We start from the raw sequence: 7062 nt of genomic DNA, 5'->3' as shown, positions 1-7062 counted from the left end.
ATGAGTCAGAAGGAAAGGGACAGATCTAGAATTACTGCATTTAGTTGTTAGATATAAATAAATTATATGTATATATTGGAAGACTACTATCCACAGCCAGAGAAAAAACAGGGGCTAGGAGGACTTGTCAATGGTTGGAATCAACCACAAGTGTGTGTGGGGTGGAGGGTAGATAAGATAGAGAAGGGACCATTATGACAATATAAAAAAAACTTTTAAGTCTAGTTAAAATAAAAATTATTGAGCTATACAAGATGGCAGCCACCACCAGCTCAGAAGCAAAATTCCCTCCCAATTTTCTGACAGTTGGAAGAACTTGAAGAAGACTATAAAGATGTAGGAGATGGCACAGTTAGCTAAGGTCTAGAAGATGACAAAGACCTGACACACCATGGACAGGGATGATAATTGGTCCTCCAAGAACAATTTATGAATATTGAATATAAAGTCTTAAAATAGAATGTGGGCCTAAATACACAGAAACATCTCCCCCAACCTTTGTAAGATCTGTCACAAAAATTAACATGAACAGAGTTAATAGTTCTAATGGCATGGTGGACCTGAGAGCCATCTCGGTGCTGGCCAGGGGGCAGAATTCCTACAGCATCAAGGTCGCGCTGCAGGAGCTTGGATGCTTCCTGATGTCTAAAGAGAGCATAAAGCCACTGCAACTGCCCACAAGGCAGTGTTTCAGCCACTCTTCCGACTAGCCACCTCCCATCTACACCATCTTCATCCCATAGTCTCACCCCCACAGTAGGGGCCAATCTTGAGGTTCACCATATCTACTGGAGCTCCAGAAGGATGCACCTACTGAAAGGCCATTTCTTCTAAGCTCCTGCCCAGGATGCTAATTTTTTGTCCACTGGAAAATGTCCAAGTTGTGCTGTATCAAGCATCCTGTCCTATGTAACCACTGTCCACTAGTCGAAGTTTTGGGATTAAGAAAGTCTACCCCACCTTTACCAAGGGATGCTGCTTTTCCTTCCTTCTCACGCCCCTGTTGCAACACACACACACAGACAAACAGACACACACACACACACACACACACACACACACACACACACACACCCTGCTATCCATGACATGCCCTTGGCCTGGTCAGCTGCCATCAGGTAAGTTTGGAAAGACCCTAACCACCCAGCTTTGTTTTGGAACCACATTGATTTCCTCTCCACCAGCCTGGGAGATGTACACGTGGTCTTTGGTCCCCTCTGCCCTCTGCTGTTACCCGCAGCCCAGGCGCTTTTTTTAAGTTTAGGTTTTGATAAGGTGAAAAGAACAGTCATCACACAATCCATCTGAATAAATTGTTTCCTTTTTCCTCTAACTGCTTTAGCTTTTACAAACAGAAGCCGTGTTAAACAGGGCTGCTCTGCTCACCTGCTCTGGTTTGGAATCTGACAACTGGAACAAAAAGAACCTTGAATCCAGTGTGACCTTTGGTCCTGGGAGCAGCTCCCAGTGTCTTCAGCAGGCACCCTACACTGGCCGCCTTGATTTCCTGGCAAATTGCTACATTTCCCCACTTTTCTTTTCAGGGCCACTAAAAGCTGAGATGTGGATGTGAACCAAAATAAAAAACAATTCATTGTGTTCATTCAAAAAAATAAGAAGTACTAACAAATATTGTTTACAATACTTACAAACATTAACTCATAGAACTATTTAAAAGATGTAAAAGGCAAAAACTATACTTTTTAAAAAGAGGTTTCTATATTACTACTGATACTAAACATAATTTAAGGCACAAAACATTGCTTGAGATTTTAAGAAAGATCACTAGAGAGTAATGACTTCAAGACCAACTGATGTTAATTCTGAACTTGTCTGTGTCAGCATGAAGAAGGATTTAGTCCCGAATTCATACTGTCTGAAAGATTTGCATACAAAGCACCAGATGCTTATGAAGTTGTCGCTATTAACATTCAGAAGGTGGTGTTGAAGCCACCAATGTTCTATGTCCCAACTTTACACTGGATCCTCTGGTTCCCGAATACTGTCCACTCATGCTGGGGCCTCACAGTCTGTTCCCTGGGCTTTCCTTGATCCCCATGGCCACATGTATATGAGAAGTCTGCTGCCTGGCGGTGAGCCCAGCACAGATGAGGTGGCAGATTTATTTATAAGACAAAGACTCCTGAATTATTTCTTACTATTCCCCACCTGGAGCCACTCCATTATCTATTAGCTATATTTTCAGCAAAATATAATATAAATTAACTAAATGTATATGTACTCTTTACACTTCCACATAACATTTATACCTAGTTACATAGTCTTAAATATTTTCTCTATTAAGACACAATGACTATAAAGTTATTCATAATAGAGTTTTTTCAGGCATACAATGTCTCAACACCAATCCCACCACCAACGCCCCTTCCCTCCATCAGAGTCCCAAGTTCCCTGACACCACTCAGGCTGCCCTCTTGGCATATATGTAACAAATTCATTTCATATGCTCCAACAAAACTTAAAGAAATGACAAATGAAAGTATCGTAAAATAAATCAACAAATGTCAATTTGTGGTGACTGTTTGCTATATGATATTAACTTATATAAATAAAGCAATCCAACTCATTTAATACAATATAGTATACTGCCTATTCTCATTTATATAAATTTTCAAATCTGGTGTCAAAAATATCACTTGTCACTTGTATTACTTGTAATCCCCTTGGTCATCGATTTGCTCAAACAGACGCCGGTAACATCTCCATTTGTCCCTGTTGCGTGCTGGTACAGCCTGCTTGCTCCAGGAACACGAAGAGCCTCAAACCGTTTGTTCGGGTTTTTATTTTTTTAATTTTTATTAGTGAAACACCATGAGGTACAGTTGTAGATTTACAAACTTTTGTGCTTGCGTTTCAGTTGGGTTACAATGATCAAGTACCCATCCCTCCACTAGTGCCCATTCACCACCAATGATCCCAGCAACCCTCCCACCCCCAACCCCATACCCCCCCCCCCGCCCCACCTCTATGGAAGGGCATTCCCTTTTGTTCAGGGTTTCGACAAAGAAGTCTAACTATCTCATAGGTGGGCAGCCACGCGTCCTTTTCACGTCCCATAGAATCCAGTCAGTAACAGCTCTAGTCCAGCAGTCATCTCTAAATCACATTACATGTCCAGACCATCTGATTTTAGACACCTTGGCAAATGAGACAGCATCCCTGATCTTCAGTCGTTGAAGGAGATCAAAACTCCAGATTACTTCTCTCACTTGCATGAAGTGTGATACTCCAAGCATAGCTCTTTCGATTCCTCTTTGGGTGATCCAAATAGCATTTTCGTCCTGTTTTCATAGGGCCCAGGTCTTTAAGGCAAATGTTAGTGCAGGAAGAATTGTGGAGTCGAAAAGATGTGCCCAGCTCTTTACAATAGGCAGAATCTGAAAAAAAAAACCTGAGTGACCGAGAACAGATGACTGGTTAAAGAAACTTTGGTACATTTACACAATGGAGTACTATGTAGCTGTTAGAAAAGACGAAGTCATGAAATTTACATACAAGTGGTACTACATGGAAAGTATCATGTTAAGCGAAATGACTCAGAAAGAAATGGATAGACATAGAAAGATTGCATTCATCTAGGGAACATAAAGTAACAAAATAGGAGACTAACACCCAAGAATGGCCGAGATTAGTACCAGGAATCTTACTCCATGGCTTGGAGGCCAGCCACACATGCTAGGGGAAAAGGGAGCTCAGATAGAGAAGGGAGCACCAAATAAAGGTGTTGGGAGGATCCTCCCAGGATGGGAGAAGCATGCTGAAAGTAGACTATGGACCAAACATGATTACCACCCATTGCCTCTTTTGCAAACCACAACACCCAATAGGAGAGAGAGAACAAAAGGGAATGTCCTGCCACAGAGGCAGGGTGGGATGGGGGGGATGGGAGGGATGGGGGGGAGGGATACTGGGATTCGTGGTGGTGGGAAATGGACACTGGTGGAGGGATGGGTATTTGATCATTGTATGATTGAAACCCAAGCACAAAAATTTGTAAGTGTACAACTGTACCTCATGGTGTCTCACTAATAAAAATTAAAATTAAAAAAAAAGAAAAGATGTGCCCAGAACTGGAAATTTTTCGTCCTCTTAACAAATTCTTCAATGCCCTTAAAGGCATCCCATGATGCTCTCTTCCTCCTGCGCAGTTCTGGCACCACGTAGTTCCTCATGTTGAGTTCTCAACCCAAGTACACATAGTGCTGCATTTGGAGATGTTCAGTGGCTCGTCAAAAATACATTGCATTAAATTTATCTTCTTTCTTTCTTTCTTTCTTTCTTTCTTTCTTTCTTTCTTTCTTTCTTTCTATTGAATCACCGTGAGACACAGTTACAAAGCTTTCATGTTTGAGTTTTAGTCATAAAATGATCAAACACCCATCCCTCCACCAGTGCACATTTTCCACCAACAATGTCCCCAGTATTCTCCCCATCCCACACCTTCCCTTACTCTATGGCAAACAATTTCTCCCAGCATTAAATTTATTTTGTACTTTGCTCTTCTTGCGGTAATCAACCTATCTTCCCTGTCATAGACAAAGCTTTTTTTTTTTCTCTCTGTTTGACAGGCATTTAACAAATTCATTTCATATTACTTGGTCCAAAAAACTCAAAAGAGTGGCAAAGAGAATTATCATAAAGTAAATCAATACATGTCAATTTGTTATTATCAATTGATATATGTTTTAACATTTATTATTCTATTATACAATGACCATATGCACCATTATTGAGTGCCATAATCATTGCCACATGATGGGAAGTTTTTCCCTTCCTTTAAAGGGACTCTTTTAATGCTTCTTGCAAAACTTGTTTCAAAACTATGAATTCCCTAAGCTGTTATCTTCCATGAAGCTCCAAATAGTGCTTTCATATCTGAATAATAATCTAGCTGGATAGAATATTCTTGGTGTTTGTACTAATCTTTCATATTCTTCTAGCTTGTCTCATTTGATAGATCTAATAATATACATATTACGGGCTTTTCTTTGTAAAGCCATAATTTCTTTTTCAGACTATTTTCCACTTTGTGCTGCTTCCCTGACTTTCTCCTTCACATGTTGGAGCTCCTTGCTCTTTTATTCTGCTTTTTTTATGACTAAAACATTATAACAGTGAATAAAAATGTCTAAAAAGAAAGAAAATGAAATCATAAGCAACAGTTTTAAGATCCTTGGAAAAGTAACAATACAAAACTTTCTTCTCCCTCAACAAGGTGACAATCTGTTGGAAATTAAAAGTAACCTAGTTTTGGACCAGAGAGATACTATAGAGGTTAAGGTGCTTGCCTTGCATGCACAGCTTTCTTCAGTATAAATCCACTGACAGGTATGACCCAAAAACAAATAACAACAAAAAAGGAGTGCTGGTAGTGAACACACCTGGCTCGCTCAAGGTGTACTCCTGGCCCCATGCAAATATGTTCATAAATCACTCCTAGAAGTGCTCTGGTAACTAAATGTGGTACAGGAACTCTAACTCAGATCAGCCACATTCAAGGCAGCACATTACCCTCTGTACTATCTCTCTGGTCAAAGTTACCTAAGTTTCTATCAACAGACTCAGCATTTTTAGACATTCCCTAATATTTTGTATACTTTTGTAAAAAAAATGTTATTAGTGAAACACCATGAGGTACAGTTATAAACTTACAAATTTTTGTACTTGGGTTTCAGTTATACAATGATCGAGTACCCATCTCTCCACCAGTACCATTCTCCACCACCACTAATGCCAGTAACCTTTCCACCCCACCCCACCCCATCCCACCCTGTCTCTGTGGCAGGGCATTCCCTTTTGTTCTCGCTCTCCTTTTGGGTGCTATGGTTTGCAAAAGAGGAATTGAGTGGCAATCATGTTCAGTCTATAGTCTACTTTCAGCATGCATATCCCATCCTGGGGGATGATCTTCCCAACACCCTTTATTTGGTGCTTCCTTCTCTATCTGAGCTGCCTTTACCCCTAGAGTGTGCAGCTGGCCTCCAAGCCATAGAGAAAACCTCATGGTATTTATCTCAGCTATTCTTAGGTGTTAGTCTCCTATTTTGTTATTTTATGTTCCCCAAATGAACGCAATCGTTCTATGTCTGCCCCTCTCTTTCTGACTCATTTCGCTTAGCATGATACTTTCCATGTAGTACCACTTGTATGTAAATTTCATGACTTCATCCTTTCTAACAGCTACATAGTACTCCATTGTGTAAATGTACCAAAGTTTCTTTAATCAGTCATCTGTTCTCAGGCACTCAGGTTTTTTCCAGATTCTAGCTATTGTAAACAGTGCTGCAGAGAACAAACAAGTGCAGATGTCACTTTGACTATATTTTTTGGCTCTCTGGGGTATATTCCCAGGAGTGGTATTGCTGGATCAAATGCGAGCTCAATTTCTAATTTTTGGAGAATCGCCATACTGTTTTCCAAAAGGGCTGAACCAGTCGGCATTCTCACCAGAAGTGAAGGAGGGTCCCTTTCTCACCACATCTGCTCCAACACTGGTTGTTTTTGTTCTTTTGGATGTGGGCCAGTCTCTGTGGTGTGAAATGATATCTCATTGTTATTTTGATCTGCATCTCCCTGATGATTAATGATGTAGAGCATTTTCTCATATGCCTTTTAGCCATTTGGATTTCTTCTTTGAGAAAGTTTCTGTTCATTATGTCGCCCCATTTTTTGATGGGGTTGAATGTTTTCTTCTTGTGGAGTTCAACCAGTACTTTGTATATCCTTGATATCAACCCCTTGTTGGATGTGTATTCGGCGAATATCCTTTCCCATTCTGTAGACTGTCTTTGTATTTTGGTCACTGTTTCTTTGCAGGTGCAGAAGCTTCTTAGTTTAAGATAGTCCCATTTGTCTATCTCTGTTTTCACTTGCCTGGCCAGTGGCGTGACATCTTTGAAGATACCATTAGCTTCAATGTCATGGAGGGTTTTGCCAACTTTGTCTTCAATGTACCTTATGGATTCCAGTCTGATGTTGAGGTCTTTAATCCACTTTGATCTTACTTTTGTACAAGGCGTTAGGCAGAGATCTGAGCCCACT

General features: G+C 40.5%; 1 pseudogene; it reads left to right on the top strand.

Annotated features, from left to right (window-relative positions):
- The first annotated feature begins 254 nt into the window (after nucleotides 1-254).
- On the top strand, nucleotides 255-710 carry LOC130041618 (ubiquitin-conjugating enzyme E2 variant 1-like; annotated as a pseudogene).
- Nucleotides 711-7062: the final 6352 nt, after the last annotated feature.

This window comes from Sorex fumeus, unplaced genomic scaffold (genome assembly GCF_029834395.1).
Source record: "Sorex fumeus unplaced genomic scaffold, SorFum_2.1 ptg000098l, whole genome shotgun sequence".
Lineage (NCBI taxonomy): Eukaryota > Metazoa > Chordata > Mammalia > Eulipotyphla > Soricidae > Sorex > Sorex fumeus.
Note: the sequence above shows the minus strand (reverse complement) of the source record. Positions and strands in the feature narration are given on the sequence as shown.